We start from the raw sequence: 19,139 nt of genomic DNA on the forward strand, positions 1-19,139 counted from the left end.
CACAGCCTGTTTCTTAATCTGTAAAATGGGTCCAATAATGCCTGTGCTATCTACTTCATCCAAAGAGTTATGAGGATCAAATAAAATAGGATTGTAAAAATGATTTGAAATGGGTAATATGATATATAAGTAAAAGTTATAGGTAAATAATAATTAAGAGTTTTCCCTGAGCTATGGTACTGATTACTGATGACTGGCAAAAAATGTAATTGTGGTTTATAAATATTTTAAGTGGAAATTACTTTTCAGTTTATACAAGAATAGATTATAGGTTTGGAGGAAGTGTGGAGAACTAGAAGGCCTGGATTCTAATCAGCTCTATTAGCATATGCAAATTATTTAACTCCTGTGTCTCTGTATCTTTTATAAAAAAGTTTGTATTTGAAAATAATTACAAAGAAAAAATCTGAGGTGTGGAGAATTGATCTAACTTACAGGAAAGTTGCACAAATAATAGAAAAAACACTTGCATACCATTTACTCAGATCCATGTATTGCTAATAGTTTGCCCCAATCTTTTTATCAATTGGTCACTCACTTTCTCTTTCTATGAATTTATGTATGTTTGCATGTATATATTTTGTTTGTTTGTTCTTCCTTGAATTCAATGAAAGTTGCATACCTCATGGTCTTATAACCCTAAATATCTTTCAATGACACAGGTACTTAGTTGGGTGCAATGCTCCACAGGGTGGTACAAATCAAATGAAATGTTGGAAAGCACTTTGGAATGTATAAATTGTTATATAAAATTAAAAGTTTCATAAATTGGGAAAACTCAAATTTCATAAAACATCAGAGGAATTACTAAGGAAGGACAAACTAAGGAAGGACAAACTAAGGAAGTCCATTTTCAATTTGTATAAGAAGCTAAAGATTGAGCAAACTTAGGAGTCTCTGTGATGGGTGAGGGAAACGAGAAAGATGCTCTCAAGTTATATTACTTCTGGAAGGACCTGCATCTTTTTTTGTGTTGTTTTTTTATTTTTAACAGTTTGCCATTTTATGTGGTCTCTTTGGTGGAGATTGTGAGCACGTTTGAGAAAAAATCATAGAAACTCAAGGGCAGTTGCTGCTCAGAGGCAGAACAAAAGAGCTGTAGAGAGTTTGGGAAGAGTTCAGCTTTGTTTCTTCTGGTCCTCCCTTTGAGTAGTGAAAATGACCTGCTTTATTTTCATTATAAACAACAGTTGAGATACAAATAAGAAATAGGAAAGCATGTTTTATAGAAGTGGTCAATGTATAGGCTTAGTTGAAAATAGTATGAACAAAGTATTCTTAAGGACCAAAGACATAATTTTTCATAGAATCTGTTTCCAGCACTCGCTGTGATTAAGGTTTAGCTATATGAAAAACATAATTATTCTGCCAAATTACCTCTACATTGACAATAGAATTCTCCCTTTCATCAGCAGATGTAATACTGGTAAGCCTGATTTCTTTATAATAATAACCAGGTTTCCAGTCACACCCTCCAGTGAACTGAAATATAGCCAATAACTTAACAATCTGAATGCAAATACTCTTTTTCCTGTGGCATATTTCTTTCATTGCTCTGAAAATTATAATGGCTTTCTTTAGGTACTTACAACAACAAAAAGAAATCTAGGACATGTTTTAAAAACAAAACTATTTTTTCAAAAAAATCAAAACCACACTTAAGGATTCTAAGTTAATCTTTTATTTTGAATTATTAAATTGTTATTCTCAATAGTGCAAGATGAAAAATGTAAGTTAATGGTTATGAAAGACATTTATAATCCAACAATGATTAATTTTACTTCCTTTACAAATAGATCAGTTTTAGACATAAATTATGTAGGTATATAATGGTATATATACTCACATAATTTATAAAGCTGTGAAGAATATGGCTCTTATACTTCTCTTGGGAAAAGTCCAGTACCTGGGGACGTATTTAAATGTTTATTTCTCAATGAGGTGACATCACTGAGGGACAGCCCAACTGATGTAAGGCAACAGGTTTCCCTACGTAATATATTTGTAATCACTTGAAGCGTAAAGCAGTGAAGCAGGAGCTAGAAGCCATGAGTTCTAACACTGATTACTCCACTCACTAGCTCTCTAGAATCCTCTCTCAGATTCAGTTTTCTGGTGTGCAGAAATGACATATTTGCTTTGCTTACCCAAAGATTGCAAGTTCCAATGATTTCACTCAAGGGAAAATGTTTTGAGGGAGTGATGGTAAATACTGTCATCTTGCCTGGGTAGCAGTCTTTCAGCAAAGGTTAAAAAGTGCCTTCACAAACAAGGCTCTTGATAACAAAGCTACAAACTTTCGAATCAGTGCTTGGGTATTTCTGGTAGAATGGATTTTCCGCAAAGAATCCATCTAAACAGTAAATGCTTTTGCTGGTATTTGTTCCAGTTCCAAGAATTCTCTGCAGTCTCTGATTTTTCATCACGGCACTAGCAAGAGGGGCCATGGGAGAGCTGGGTTCATACCTCCATGTCCTCCTTAGTTCTAGTGTACAACTGACACATGAACTCCGGTTAATCCTGGTAGAATTTTACTGCCTTATACCTTTTGATAAAGCCTGGCCTATAGAACTATCTCTGGTAAGAATGAGTTTTAGGATTCTTAGGCAGGCTTCAGTTTCCTCAGATGTAAAATGAGGGATTTTACGTAGATGATCTCTAAGGTATATCTCTAATATTCTGTACTTCTATGATATTTTCCGTGCCTTTCCTGGGAAATCTAGCCTTAATTCTGATTATTTAAGAAACTACACGACATAATATCTGGTAGCTTTGACAGAATGTGTGATAATTTCCTCTTTCTTCTAAGTGATTTAAAGCCTCTCATCTCACTGGCAAATTGTCCTATAAATGAGAATGTGATTTTGAGCCAATGAATTTTTACAGTCAAATCCCACGACAAAAAACAAACAAACAACCCCCCCCCCAAACAGTATGATTTACTGTGGAGTTTACAGGGCATTTTAATTTATGATATGCAGCAGATAGTGGATACTTTCATTCAGGTGGGACGGGTCTATCTAGCACTGTCCTTAAAATTCTGGTCTTGCTGTAGTTTTACATGTCCTTAAAAATGGAATTGTCACAATCACCTCAGTTCAGCTCTCAAGAGAAATTAATTGATAGCATAGACTCCTGCGTGGCTGATGTGTGAGTGACACCCAGCTCTACAATTTCGCATCTAATCAAGGAAGATGGGAATTCTAGTTGGCCTATTGTCTATTTGAATCTGTTTCTGGATGGAATCCAGCTGGCTCAAATGTAGCCCTGGGACAGTGATGTGGGCAGAAGAAGGAAAAAAATTAAGCCAGAAAACTGGTGCATGAGACAGTGCTTTCCACATTGTCAAAAGAATTGCCTGGTGTAGCTGTGAATTTACTTTTGATTAGTTTCCTAAAATTTCTCAGTGACTAAAATGCAATTTTCTGTCCCAATTATCGTTGACTACTCTGGCTATGACTATATAATGAAGACCTATATATCAGATATACCATCTTGAAGCTATACTTGATAGATGCAGAGGTTTAAAACTCAACTTCTACCTTATTGTTTCTAATAGTAAAGAGAGAAAGCAATATTAAAAATCTATGAAGAATAGCAAGAAATGCACAATTGTACCTAATTAAGAGCTAAAATTATACGGCAACATTTTAAGTGGTAAGAGATCACCTATGAGAAGGACATTATTAACGGTTGGTATAGCTAGGAAAAGAAAGTTCCGTGGAGGTAAGGGGGTAATTTTTCTTCAAGGATGGGTGAGATGTGGACATTCACAACCATAATGGGAGGGCAGCCCGAGCCCAGAAAACAGTATGAGCAAATCCTTAGTAGTAGAAGTAAGTGATGTAAATTTAGGAGATGCTGGACCAGCTTAGGAAAGAGCAGAAAGCACATTGGGGAAAGGGGATGGTTGTAGTGGAAAAGATGATGTGGGTCCTTAAAGGCTGGTGTTTCATTTAGGCTGGATGCTGTAGGAAACTGGAAGATGGCTATTTTAGAGTAATGGAAGGGCAGGATGAAAAGTGCTAAAGGAAGATGAGTTTAACAGTGATATGTAAGATGAATGGGAAGAAGAAAGATAAAGTGTAAGCTCCATTTAGAAGCAAGAGGTGACGCAGAACTGGATTAAAGTCATTCCCTGTTCCCCCCACCATCGTTTTTAGTTTTAAGGAGAATGCTTTATTTATTTAGACTGGTCTTAAGGGAAGAGCAGAGTTTTCCAGTTAAGGAGAATAATGTAATCTAGATGGAGAGAACGGCAGAATAAAGGTAAAAAGGTAGTGGGTGGCATGCTCCTGAAAGGTTAATTTGCTCAATATCTCATTATTAACGGTAGCGAAGTTCTAGAATCCAGGTTTCCAATGTTTTTCCACTTTACTACCCTGCTTCTTTTTCCCAGCTATAACACTACTGCCACTATTTAGCAAATCTTATTTCATTGCTAGTCACATTTTAATTTACTACTTGCCCAGCATGAAATGTGATTTACCTGAAGCCAATGAGGCAGTCCAGTGGGGTTTTCTAAGCTTCCAAAGGGGTTAGAACAGTGGCAGAAGCAAGTGGAAAAACATCTCCAATTCCACTTCTGAGATAACTGTAGTGGTTGACCAGAATGGTGGCTCAATGGGTCTCTGATTTTCGAGCAAAACAACTGAGAATAACAATCGCTATGCATGAAGTGTTTCATAAAGCTTATTTCCTCTCTGTCTTCTGTCCTTATTTTTGTGTCAAAAAACATGACTCTTGGACAGAACATGTTTTGACTGGTATTTTTTTCCCCCTTCCTCTCCATTTATTCATTTTTCTTTTCTTACAAAGACCACGCTTCTCCCGTTGAAGAAGTCTTTGTACCCCTGAGACAGGTCGACAAGCTGAACACGTAGGAGTAGAATCCTGAATTGAAATCTGAGTTTAGACAGTCTGAGATGAAGGAGGTTAGGCGTATCAGTCCATATGCCATACCTTCATCTCCGAATACGCACAAGAGCCCATTGACCTACGTGGACACCAGCTGAAGAGACCTAGTGTTAAACTTGACAGCTAAATCCAGCTTTCATGCTCGCTGCAGATGATGTTTATTGCTCTAATGATGGCACTTGTGTATTCTATCTTTTTCCCTTGGTTCCTTGCACTGGATGTCTCAAGAATGACCAATTCAGTCATTAGCCATTACTAGTTTCCGAGTGTATGCTGACTCATGCCAATTTAACCCCCATGCAACCCTAAATGAGAACGAGATTTACAGGTGCTGATACTTAGGCTGGCATCTCTCCCACAGGAACCAGGGAACATGGTTCAGAAAACTCAGTTGAGTAAAATAAAGTGGGCCAAAGTCTTCATTAGAAACTTGAACAGAACCCAAGTCTCTTTTGAGGAATCAAAATGCTGTCAGGTCTCCACAGGTCAATGTTATTCCCACAAATTTCTAGCAACAGGACTACATTTTAAATTCCAAATCTGGTGGACTCAAGCAGTGTATTCTTTAATCGTGCTGCTCCCCAACATCTAGTGCAAGACTGTGAAATGGCAAATATAATCCTCTACCTCTAATAAAATTATACCTAATCCTGAAAACTATTCATTGATTTAGTATCAAGAATGGCTCTCCTGTTTTGGAGAGAAGCTTAAAATGAACTGTGGCTGAAACAAAATAAAAGGGTGGAACAAGAGGAGATCGAAAGCAAAGCAGCGGGGTGGGGTGGGAAAACCTTTCCCAAACCTTAAAATTAAAAATGATTTGTCTTTGTAGTTAGTGAAAAAGGGAGTGTCAATATCACTTGTAAAATGTCATTCGTACATTCTGCAAAAGGATGTCAACCAAGGTAGAAGCTGAAAGTTCTGAGCAGAAGCAACTTAAATATTTCATCTCTTCTTGCCTCTAGACTCTTTAAAGTATATGTCCCTCTCCAGCAACATTTTCTTAGTTGAAAGAAGAGAATTATAGGTATTTTGCAGAAGTAGTTTGTTGTTCTTGACTTGAAAATCCCTTACTACCCTAAAGTTTAAAAACACTAGAATAGTTATCAGGTCAACTGTTTTCTTAATCTGAGAAAAGATTCTTTTTCTCTAAGGAGGAATATGTCATAAAAAACATCAGTTGTGTATGTCTTATGTCCACTGATGATCAGAAAGTTAGATTTTATCTGTTTAAAATTATATTGCTAAACATTTATATGCACATATATTTACCTGTGTTTGCATTATAAAGTTATCCCAACCATAGCTGGGGATATTTATGGTGTTGCAAAATGAAATTACACTTCCAGCATCCCCATTTTCCTTAGGTGGTGTCACCATTCCCTGTCTACCTGGGCTTGAAGCCTCAGTGTCTTCTCTGTCACTTGTCTTTCCTTTGTCCTCTGTTTGACCAATTACCAAGTTGTTGAGATGGTCATTTAGTTCTTCACAATGTTTCTTACACCCAGCCTTTCCTCATTCCCAATGTCACTGATGAGAATAGGCAACCCTTTTTTTCTTTTTTTGGACTCCTGGTACTCTCCCAATTGTATGTTCTCTCTCTCTGTCTCTCTATGTCTCTGTATCTCTCTCTCTATCTCTCTCCCCATTCCTGAAAAATCTACTGCTTAAACTTCCTAAGGCATCTATTTCAACTATGAAATCCAACCTCTCTACCTGGTGTCCTGATGTATCACCACACTCTAGAGTCTGGCCTAATTTAGCTGACATGACATGCTTAAAATAGAAAAGAGTACAGATGAGAGGCAACCAAGGACCACACTCTTTCTCCTCCTCCTTTCTCATCTTCTCTCTCTTCCTCCATCACCCCTCTTCCCTCCCTCTTCCCCTTCCTTTCCACCCTCTCCTCTGCCGAGTGCCTCTCTGCACTGTATTCCCAAACTGTATCTACACAAATCCTCTGACTCAAAAGTACTACGTCTTGGCTTGAAAATGACATACACAGTTTAACTCAAGTGGTTCCTTCTGCCATCTTGGAAAAAGAATACAGCTGTTTGAATCCTGACTAAGTTCTAGGCGCTTAATTTTATTATCTCACTGAACCTTGATAACCACACTTTGTGATCACCATATCCCCGTAGAGAAGGAAACTGAGTAAAAGAGGGTAAATGAATTGTCCCCATGGAGTTTGTAAAGAATGGAGATGAATCACAGCTCTGATTCATCCTTAACGATATGGAGAAAAGTCTTGCCCGGCTCCGGTTCCAGCTCCTCCAGTAGGGGGCTCTGTGGACATCCCTTTTAATTAGTATTAATAACTGATACTTAACCACAAAATTCCTTCCATTGCTACTAGAAATTTTTTTTTTGTGGGGGGCGCATTTTCCGCTCACAGCTCAACTAGAGATTCCTTCAGGGCAAGGATGGAGTCCTATATTATTTTGTACTCCTCTCAGCACTAGGATAGAAATACATACACAGGAAGTTCCTGAGTACACACGGACTAAATGAATTAGCACATTGACGCAGCTTTCTTAAGCCTGTTCCTTTTGACTCCATTTAGAAGGCACCTATGGCTCTTCCTTAGACATCAGATCAACTGCCAAAAAGTAATGTAAACTGTTCGATATTGAGCCTATCCCTCAAATCTCTTTTACTAAATTTAGATGTCATATATGAAAAGAATGGGATAACACATGTGAATCCTCTAGGTGTCTCAAATAAAAAATATTACATACCCCATGCTTTTATTCATTTGCTATATCCAGAACATTTTCTTTTTTCTTGCCAGCATGAAGCTCTCAAGAGGAAAAAAAAGGGACATGTGATTTGTAGGGGCCTCTTTTTGCGGGGGATGCACTCCTTATAGATGAAAGTTAAAAGCTGAAGTTTCTAGAATTTCTGGATGCAACGCCCAGCACATCTGTGTACTAGGACGTTCTACTCAGGGGAAGATTGATTATTGGCAGGTGAAGGTTAAGGGGGAGGCATTAAACTGGCAGGAAGTCTATTCAGAGGACGTGTTATAGAAAGGTGATTTTGATGCTAAGCCATATTAGTGATAGGAGTTTGAGGCTAATATCCACAGGTGCACACTTCTAAATTAACTTATCAATAAATGCACACTCTGTATGCATTTCATCGGATCCCCCCATGACCCTGGTATAGCTAATATCTCAAAATAGGCTAACCTTCAGTTTTATTTTAAGTTAATACAGCAGGTGTTGCCTGTGAGTTATAACACCATGCCACAAAACGGGACAATAAACAGAACCCCCTGTAATTCAGATTTCCATTTTGTTTATCAAGAATGTGCTCTTATTGTTCAGAAAAATGGGAGAATGCTTAGATTGGTGTATCTGGGGCCTCCATCAAGGCTATGAATACAGGAGGATTTTCCCGAGTTCTTGAAATAAACTTGTTTCAGGGCTATTATGTATTCCATGAAGTGGAAAAGCTGCATATATTAGTAGCTCTATTTGCAGATGGGAAAAAACCATAGAACAAAGTAATAAAAAAACTAGTTCAGGGTTTCAGTTAATTGTAGCAATAGACCTTCTTTCTAGCAACCACAGTTTGTAGCTGAGCTAAAGATTTGGACAAAGCCAACAACAGAATAGAGATGAAAACTGAGGAGAATTAAAAAAAAAACAACAAAAAACCAAGGAGAATAAAACAAAAGCAAAAATACGTGAAGGTAGATGAACATCTACTTCAGAGTCAATTGCTTTGAAACAGAAAATTCAATTATTGTAGTTTTATAACATGATTGGATATGGGATAAAACAAGTCCCCTTCTTACTGTGGTTCTTCTCTTACACAAGTGTCCTGTCTTGCTCATGAGTTTACCACCCATGTAAACTTTCGAATCTTTATTTTACATTCAACCGGAGCCATCTGGGCTCTTGCCTGTTCCCAAACGCTGCTCCCACTGTCAGCCATCTAACTCTCTTGTGTGAGAATTTGTTTTTTATTTTCTGAAATTTGTAGATTACTTTGGGGAGACTCTACCTTTTCACCAAGAAACACGTGTCTGCTCATTTGTTCAGCATAGCCATTCAATATCAACCTCACCCACTACAGTTAATGAACAGTGGCATGGCCAAGTTTCTTAGGTTCCCAATTTCAAATATGCAGGAATAGTTCCTTACAGATTTCTAGCTGTGTAGTAAAAAAGGAGATCAGCACATAAGAAAAGGTTTTACCTTTGAAGGTCAAGAGGAGAGCTGCATTTTCTTTTTAATTAACAAAGGTTTAACACACTATCGTGCAGTAGTACGTGGATCCCATATTTTGAGCAGCTAGTTGATCTGCTACAGCTAAAGATGAGGTCAAGCCATGTAACTGTTAATGCTTCGCTTTGAAAGTTCTATAGTCATGTTTGCTAGGAAGAGAGAGGCATCTCTAGATATATTGCCTTACCCTTCATTTAGAGGAGTTCCAGTCTCTTTCCTCTCCCTGGTCTGGGGCAGGTGCAGACCAGATGATCGGGATTGGAAAGAACATCCTTTGATCTGTCCCAAGATCCTGAAAACTGAAGCTGAATGACCAGTGTCCAGGGATGTATCTGCTAGGTGGCATTTAGTGCTTTGTGAGATCATTTCTCGGTCAGCTGCCCTTCTGGGGAAAGGGTGCAGATAGACAGCTCAGTGTGTGATGGTGGGAGCAGAGTTTGGGAACAGGCCAGAGCTCAAGCTGATTGCTTTCAGCTTTTTGTTCACTTTGGTTTAAGGGTGAAGGACAGCAAGGGTCCAAGCCCCTTGTTTTGTCTAAATGGTATCTTCCTTTACCAATTACTTCTGGAAGTCTGACCTGACTCTCTACAGTGTTTTGCCAAGTTATTATTTCTTTCTGAACAGTGGGCCAGGAGGAAGGAAGAGGAGCACATGACCCTTTGGTGAATTCAGCTCCCTGCTGGGGTCCACTGTTCGGGCCCTTTGTTCCCCCAGCCCTGTGGCCCAGCGCCTGCACTCTTTCTTATCCTTTAAGGCAGGACCCAGGACTCCCTCCTCCCTGCAAAGGGTATTCAACGGTCACCATTGTCCCTACGGGTCCATTAACTCAATTGCTCCACATCCCTAAATGCCAAAAGCAGCTCCTCTGGCGCTCTCTCTACCCCCGCCCCTTTCCCCACCCCCCTGCCTTTGGTGGCAGAGAAAAAAGCTAAAAGAAGACACACTTTAAATAAACAGATAGAATGAATGATTGACATGACCGAGATGAACACAGTCATGCATCCTAGACCTATATCTGCATATGCATCTACCCACCTTCTCTCTCCCCTATTCATTGCACATGTGCTGAGCTAGGTGCTTTGTGGTTTTCTCTCTCTTCATAACATCGCCAAAGAAAGTATTCCTATCTTCATTTTACAGAGGAGGGAGCTGAACGGTTAAGTCACCTGTCCAAGGCCATGCAGCTAGTGAGAGGGGGTACCTGGATTAGAACACAAGTCTGTCTGAACCCAAAAACTGTACTCTCCTGCTTCCAAAATCATGTTTGAAATTTCACACCATAGCAGGGCAGCTAATAGATGTGATTCCTACCACGGTTATAGAAAGCTGAAATAGGAGGGGATTTTTCAGAAAATACTCAAGCTTAATTTTGGACAATCATTTCACACATTCTGCCCAAGTGGCATTTTTCCTAAGCTGCCCCCAAATACAACCAATCAAGTTTTATCGTTTTTTCCCCCATTTCTCTTATGAATGGAGAGGAGACTATTAGAGCCAGTAAATGGCTCTAAAGTGGGGTAACTAGAGAGGAAAGTGCCTTGGATGTTTGAATGTCCCTGTGAGCTAGCCAACACCCATTTACTAGTAAGGCATAAAAGTGAACCAGGCCAGTTCCTGTCTTAGGAGTCTTCACCGTACCTGAGGAGTCAAGTGATAAGAAGGCAAAGTAGAAAGTAGGGCTAAAAAAAACAAGGTAATTGTGCTAATTGCAACCCACAGATAACCAATAGCCTCAGTGGAAAGAAAACATCACTGGGAGATGTAGTCAGGGGAGGCTTCCTGGAGGAGGTGGAACTTAAGCGGAAGGTTTGAAGAATGAGTATACAGAGGTGATGAGGATGTCCTACACACAGGCTTATAAACGTAGAACTAGAAGGAATGTCTCACATGATGATAAACTCTCATTTTGCAGACAACAAGATGGAAAACTAGAGTGATTAGGGGTAAGAGAAGAGACCAGGAAGTGGAGGACATTGAGCTGGCCACTTGAGCCACAGGGAAGGGTAGACTTCTGCTGCTGTAGGGATTTGGTGGGAGATACAGTTGGAAAGTTGGGGCTGAATAACAGAGAGCTAACATGTCGGACTGAGAAATTCAAACTTTATTCTTTGGACAGTGAGGGCCCATGTGGTAATTCTCAGCTGAGAAATGCTTTGATGGAAGCCGTGTTTTAGGAAGCTCAGCCCACAACTGGTGGACAGGAGGGAAGTAGAGGCAAGAGGACCCGTTAGCAGGTTGCTGTAATGACCCCCATGTGATTGGATCATTGCACTGGAGTGGTAGCTGTGGGCCAGATGTGGGTGACGCTTTAAAGGGAGGACTCACAGAATTTGATGACAGATTGGCTATGGGGGTGAGGGGAATATTAGGGAGGAAAAAAAAGCTAACAGGCTTATACCCCTCCTCCCCAGCATACTGAGTTTGAATTGAAAATATTTTAAATAGGAAACATATTTCAGGACAAACTTTTCCCATAAAATATCTTCTTTCAAATATCTTTTTCCGCCCATGGATCTAACATAAAGGAAAGGTAAATTCACCATATGACCATAGACTTAATTTCATACATGAGCCTCCTTTTCTTCAAAGTCAATAATGATGATTAAAAATAAAAATCTATTTAGAGTCAGCTCCTTAAACATTTTAATCCCCTTAAATTTACTCCATGCTCTCCCCACAAAAAATATTGCAGAGGGAAAAAAGAACCAGATGTCCTGACCTGACCCATTGGCTGGCCTCATCCACCTGGCAACGGTTGGTGAAATCTCAGTACTCAGTATTAGAAATCCTGCTTTCTGGATTCCTAAAGGATAAACCATTTAAAATCTAAAACACAAAAGAACCAAGCCCCTATCCTTTCCCATATGGGTACATAATTAAGACCGTAAATGCAAAGTGTCACATGTGTCACTCGTCTCTGCTATTACAATGGAAATGACCACAGCAATCTGCTTGAAGTCACATAAATTTCCTTAGAAGGAAAGAGTAGAGCCCTTTTAGTTCTTTGATGAAGGTTCCTGCTTATCATCCACCACGAGTTCAATGATTATCTGCATTCATGTATTTTAGTTTTCCACACCACTGTCAAAGTGGGTTTTGTAAGTTAATGGATCAAGCTTTCAGATTGCTTTTCGCCTCTGAGATTTGTCACCTTACTGCGTGCCTAGATCACAGGATGCAGCCACAGGGCAAGTCGAGATCTCCCTCAGCCCCACCCCCCAGTGATTTTTCACCTCGCTGGGAGGGATACCCAGGGCGCTCAAACACTTTCACAGCTGTTAGAATACTGATGGGAACTTCATGTGTGTTACCAGCACAAGTGCTGTCAGGAAGAAACCAAATGTCAAACTGAGGTATGTAGAAGTCACCATAAATATGCCTCTGAATGTTTACCATCTGGAACAGTGGATTTAGATTTTGACAAGAAACTGGGATTGCCCTGTGGGCAGTGTCTTGAAACAGACCCTCTGGGTTCCTTAAGTAACTTCACGTTACCTAAGCCTTGTTAGGGGGAGTAACACACAACGTTGCCTTCTCAAGGTGTAAATTTATTATTTCTCAACACTTCCTTTCTTGTTTTCATCCTGCCTAAATCCTGCGGACAGTTGACTTTTCGGGGGGTGGAGGGGGTTCTCCCATATTGCCAAAATCCTGGGCAGGCAGCCTGGTGGTCAGTCTGCAACATTAGCAACATATGCTTGTGGCAGGGGAGGGGGATTGGGGCTCCCATGGCTCAACAGGGACTTGCCTTTGTTAGATGCCATCACGCCAGATCTCCTGGAGGAAGAGCCCATTGGTGAGGAGGGACTTTACTTTCTCCTGAAATATCTCTGCTATCGTGAAAAATGGCATCGGTAGCCAGCACTGTACCCGCTCCAGGCTGTGCCTGTAACCCTAATCCTGACACAATGCCACATATTAGTTTGCCTTTTCTGTCTTTATTTTTTTAAACCCCAGTTCCATTGTAAAGCTAAAATGGAATGACTGGAATTCCAAAAGACTGCAGCTTATGAACTTAGTCATGTTAGGGTTATGTAATATTGGGAATCGGATCTTAACTCAGTTGTAATAACTGCCTGGTTATTTATGAGGATATTTTCTCATTGAAGAAGATTTCTGAGACTATTTCAGAGAACACTCTGAATAACAACTAGATACTATAATAACAAATGCTTGTAATCTTAATTTTTTAAAAAGAGGGTTAATAAACAATAATGGAAAAGAAAAAAATAAATAAATTTTTAAAAGGAGCATTAAAAAAATCAACTCTCTTGTTGCCAAAAATATGTGTAATGCAACTTGAAACATAATTTTTCAAGCATCTTTTTGCAGCTGAATACGAAAATCACAGAGCATTAGCCATAAATTCCTGTTATGCAACCTACAAAACAGCTCCTATTTCAGAATAGCTTATATACAGTATTATTCATAGACTCTCTCACCTGCCAAGGGTGAGGACAGTGTCGGGTTTCTCTATGCAATGTGGAAGTCCAATAGGAGCAGGAAGTTTTAAGCACCGCAGGTATCTGAACACTGATGTGGGAGCGCAAGCCTGTCAGGGTGCAAAAGAAGTAACTCATGGACCCACCTTGCTGGATCACAAACTTGAAAAATGGAAATGTTATGTCTTTGATCCCTGTAAAAATAAGGCACCAACTTGAAAGGCCTTTGTTATACCACAAATTAAGCATCAGATATAAACCCCATTGCTACGTTCAGTTCAATCTAATTTTCATGGTGCTTTTGTCAGAGTGGTTAAATTAATGGCTACTCACAGATACGATGACAACTCATTTTGTGTTACCCGATGACCATTCATTTCCAGTGACTAATTTGTAATTAAAACCTTTTTTTTTTTTAACATTTGTTTAGAACCAAGCCAGAAAATCTATTTACATTTAATTAACACTTCAGAGAGCCTGTTTAAAAACCCATAAATGTAGGGACTTTAACGATCCATTACAGAGATGCTCCTTCACTTTTCAGTGACTTGTAAAACTTTCACAAACAGATCTGCAAATGAATTACCTCCATCTGCTCCCCTGCAGCTGCAAAAGGGCCGTGTTAAAAAGCATTTTCCTACTTCTTCCTTTTCTGCTTTTCTTCTAGCTCTAAGCATTTTGGTTTTAAAGATGCTCTCTCAGCTGCTCCGAAGGCAGCCCCTTCTCTTAAGGAGTTTCCCACTTTAGAGTCCATCTCCAAATTGTTTTCGAAACACTTTGGTCCCTCACAAATCAGACAGGATCTACATTGCAAAAATCGGGGAAGAAAGCTTTTCCATCTCTGCCAGCAACTCAGTAATAGACTCTTCAAAGAATCTTGATCAATTGGGTAGTAAAATGCAACAGTTTGAAAGTGACTTTTAATTTTGAAAGCTAAGATACATGCATTCTTGGACTTACCCATCCTTTATGAACAATTTAGAGCTCCTGTTTTGAGTATGCAACGAGGATATGAAAGGGTGGGGACCAGCACCGCTTCCAAAGACATTTTCTGAGCTACACCTTCCAGAGCAAGGCTTGAGGAGTGTTAGTTTTATAAAGACAGCCAAGCACCAAGCTATGTTCACTGTTATCTGTCAGCCGTACAATAGCAGCATTGATAGGAGAGCCACAACTGGGTTTGACAAGTGTGCTGTGCTAGCATTCCATTCAAAAGTATGTTGAGAGAGAGAGAGAGAGAGAGAGAGAGAGAGGGAGAGAGAGAGGGAGACAGACAGGCGCATTCAATGTCTTTTACTTTACCTGAAAAAACTGCTTTTCTTGTGGCTGCAGAAAACGAATTCCTCCTCTTCTTCCCCAAGGAAGTAGTTCTCTTGCCTGCAACTCTCGCTTGGAGAAGACCACACAGCTCCAGCGAGGCAGCCTTCCTGCTCCTAATCCCCACTCAGATGTGATGACACACACACTAACCCCAACCATCTGGTGAAACACGTCCTCAAGCACTCAGCACAGTGGTGTGTCAAGACGGGCTGCCCAATCCATTTGCTGGGGCTGGGTGTCTCTCGCTGACTGCAGGCTGAGGGCAGGGCTGAAACTGGAGGTCTGAGAACTCCCAGTCAAGTAACCTGAGATTTTCCGAGAGAAAGAACTGCTATAAAAAGAGAAGACGTGGGAGGTGCTAAAGAGAAGGTGGAGGGAATTAATTATGCCGGTGGCCAGTTGTGCGGTACTTTTCGCAACTCCTTGTGCGCCCCCGGGGGACCGTTGGGGACCCTCCGTAGGATGCACAGAAACACTAAAAATCTTTTCCTGCCAATCTAGGGAGAGCAATCTACTCAGCGAGCACCCATCGCCCCCCCCCCCACCACCGCCCTGCCCGGGAGATAAAAAATTCATCTTGACATACTGATAAAGTGTTCATGTGGGAGTTGTTTGCACTGAAATGTGACATCTACATTTTGAAATCTACACTCCTACCTTCCTGTGATGAGATTGCGGCTGTCTCCAGCATTCCTGGGAGGAAGAGGGTGGGGAGTGCAGCTGAGAGCAGAAACTTCTCTCTTCCCACAGAAAGCTCTTCACGGTTTGTCAGGGGCTGAACTTCAGAAACAGTCAATGAAAATCATTTTCGTTTCTACTCGTGTAAAATAGCACGCGCTCCCATAGATAAAGGCGGCTGTTTGAATCACTCGCTGCCTTCACAGACATCTCTTTGTAAAAAGCGCTGGGTACCAGAGGGCTGCACTCTGTCATTGATTATTTTTATTGGCTTCTAGTTAATTGCACTTTTAATGTCCATATAGCTCAAACAGCTCGTTAACAATTTTGCTTTGAAATGTTTTCAATTTGGGACCATTTCAATACCTCCTTCTTCTGTGCATTTCTTTTTTTTTTTTTTTTGAGTTGTCTGAACTGTTTTATAGAAGTAATTACTTTGATAGCAATTTGAATGAGAAAATGGCTATACTTGTTACGGTACTTTTAAAGAGCTATCTGGAAATAAATTAATTGACTCAAATCTTACCACTTAAAAAAATTCCATCAGACTTCTAAGGAATTTTGATAATCTGAAATAGAAAACAGGAATTTGAAATATTAACAACTCCCTGACCGTCTGTGGGAAGCCAACATTTTAAATATTGCACTTTTTGAATTTCTTTGGACTGGGAGGGGGCATCACTGGGGAAAAAAAAAACCCTTTAAACTTGCCTAAAGCATGAAAATCTAGACTACAAATAGATATCTAATACTCAGAATGCCCATATCACCAAGAGAATTATTTCAATATCTAGCAAAACTGACTAACTTTTTTTTCCAGGAATTTTTGTGTGATATTAAGATACTTAAAAATGACTTCTGGTACAATTTTCTGAACCACAGGATTAGAGAACCATTATTTTCAGGCAATTAATTTTTCCTATAACTGGGCTGTAGGGAAGAAGGAAAAAAAACAGTATTGGAAGTTGGAGTCCTGATTCATTTGCTCAGTTTCTTCCCAGAAGTGATTATGAGGTGTCCGTTTCACAATATGCAGTAGAGTCACTAAACCATTACTCCTAATCAGCTAAATCCAGATACATAATCAACACTGGAACATTCAACAATGGCAAGTGGCCCCATGGGGCTAAAACTTCCCTTGGGCACCATAAAATTTTTAATAGTGCCAATTATTGCAAAGCAATTTTTTCATTAAAAATTTTTTTTTTCTTTTGGTTAATCCAACCAGACCCACGTCTGGAAATCTGGATTACCTCAGCTGCATAGATTTTGAAGACCCTGGAGACATTATTAAGGTAGTTTGCCTTCTCTTAAACTGTTAAATTGAGTAACAAAAGTAAAACCTAAGAAACTGTAAAGGTGTTGAATCACGTTTTATCAACCCTGTGCTGGTAACCCACCTTCTGTGAGATATTTCCCCAGTGACCCTGGCTCTGATCCACACTATTGTGGAGAAAGCTTTTTAACAGAAACATTTCTCTTCTCTTCTCAATTGTAAATCTTTTCCTAAAATCTCAGTCACTACTTCTCTTTTATTGATAACTTCCGTTATTATGCTACCTAAAACTTGCTCTAAAATTAAAAATACAAGTGGAACAACAGATCTTACCTGTTCGCTATGATCTTAATTCTTGTCCTGTGCAGTGCCTGTAAACATTACCTTTCACAAGTATTCTAAAATGAGTCCACAATGACACATTTTGGGGTTGATGTTCTGCCATGCTTTTGTTAAGGAAAATCAACTCAAACAAAGACCTGAAGCTGGTGCTGCAGGATAAGATCCGGGCTCCCCTTCCCTCTGTAACCAGCTCCAGCGCTCAGCAGTGTCAGTTTAGAAGTTAAGAATTTTCCATTACCTCTCTTCCCTTCCCCTTGCCATCTGCAAACAGTTTATTTTTTAAGGAAAAAAAAAAAAAGTGAAATTGATTCTATCTTGAAAGATCGAAACCTAAAATATGACACGTTCTAAAAGATGATATTCAGCTTTTGAATGTCATGTTGATCAGGGCGAGGTTGTGTGCAGAGGCTTCATCACAGGAATTAAGTAGGGACACTCCTAAAATGAAAGATTAATTGTAGGTAACGGTGATATTGAAAAATAGCCCTTCCTATTCTGTTCCCACAGTTAAAATGTCCCTTTACTTATTAGCGCCAATTAGTTTCCATGGTAACCGACCAGCCCTTGTATACCCCTACTCTGAGCTTCGCCCATCTTTGTCTAGACTGAGCTCACCACCCTTCTTCCTCCACAGATGGCAGTTTAGCTGGGTCTATATCTATACCCATATCTTTTGCACACATGTAACAGGCACATAAGTGCCCACATCCACATTATTACTAGTACAATGGTGGCCAAGGGAGAATGGAAGTGGCATTTAATCCCTGAGCTACAACGCGTGCATCTGCTGCCACACTAATTTTTCCCCCTCTTGGTTATTGTTTCTCCAGCCTTGTTCTATTATCAGCTGTTTGCTGCTTGTAATTTCTTTTCAGGGAAGCCAATACAGTATAATAAAAACCTCATTAAACAGAAACACCTATCAGCCTCTGAGAAAGCCCTGAACTGACTCCTTTTTGTCTAAAGAATCATTAACGTGAAAAAGAAAAACCACTTGTTTGTCATGCTGGGGAAAAAGAGAACAAAGCCATCAGAAAGGTTTACCAAGCCAGGGAGCTAATATAAAGATTTAATGCACTTAAGACACCATGGTTCTTTGCCCCTTGTGCTGCCAGTTGGCCAAGAATCCCAACTTGGGCTCAGTAAACAAATAATCAGGGAGGGCGAGTGAGCTTGCCGCTCCGGACTCCTGGTGGGGAGGGAGGGAACCGGGATCTGCAGCATCCTGGCTGTCACAGGCGGCGCTGTGCACCAGGGCCACGGGCAGGTGATGTTGTTGGGGTGCCTGAATGTTAGTGTGACTACAGAAGAATCCCATGGAAAGTGGGGGAGGACCGTCAGCAAAAGCTTGAAGTTGCGAGAACTTAGCAAGACAAGGGCTCTCATAATTTGTGCTGACTTTACTTCTTTGGACACAACTCTACTTTATTTTATTGTTATTTTTTTGGCCACGCTGCGCGGCATGTGGGATGTTAGTTCCCTGGCCAGGGATCGAACCCCTGCACCACGCAGTGGAAGCACAGGGTCTTAACCACTGGTCCGCCAGGGAAGTCCCACAGCTCAATTTTAAATTAGTGTTATTTTGCGGTAAACCATTCCCTATAAGAATTGAGATGATGCCTACAGCTTGGAAGCCAATTCTTTCATTAGGGCTGTGTTTAATCTTGATAAGAGTAAGTCAAAATGGTAGCCTTAGATTTCTCCTCTTCGTATAACCTCGGCTTCCACTGCTTTTCCAATACCTGTTTTGACATAACTAAGATCCAGATTCCCCCAATTCTGCTGCTGAAATGTTTTACTCTTAAAATAAGTTTCTGAGGTTGGCTCTGAGGTCATCTTAATCTATGTATTAGAAAAGAAAAAAGTTCTGATCACCAATGTTTTATCTGATAGGATATGGGAATTTGGGGCGCTCCTTATCCAGATGAA

At 40.1% G+C, this 19,139-nt stretch overlaps 1 protein-coding gene across 4 annotated transcripts in view; it reads right to left on the minus strand.

The window, feature by feature from the left end:
* The window catches only part of SULF1 (sulfatase 1), a 158,310-nt gene extending 143,143 nt beyond the window's left edge, over positions 1-15,167 (minus strand). For 3 of the 4 annotated variants that reach the window (XM_057532223.1, XM_057532225.1, XM_057532224.1), the window contains exon 1: positions 14,897-15,167. The gene's annotated coding sequence lies outside the window, so the exon portion shown is untranslated. The remainder of the gene's footprint in view (positions 1-14,896) is intronic. The other variant, XM_057532226.1, reaches the window with a different exon arrangement.
* Between the last annotated feature and the right edge of the window lie 3,972 nt (positions 15,168-19,139).

The sequence above is a fragment of the Balaenoptera acutorostrata genome, chromosome 17, assembly GCF_949987535.1.
Source record: "Balaenoptera acutorostrata chromosome 17, mBalAcu1.1, whole genome shotgun sequence".
In the NCBI taxonomy this organism is placed as follows: Eukaryota; Metazoa; Chordata; class Mammalia; order Artiodactyla; family Balaenopteridae; genus Balaenoptera; species Balaenoptera acutorostrata.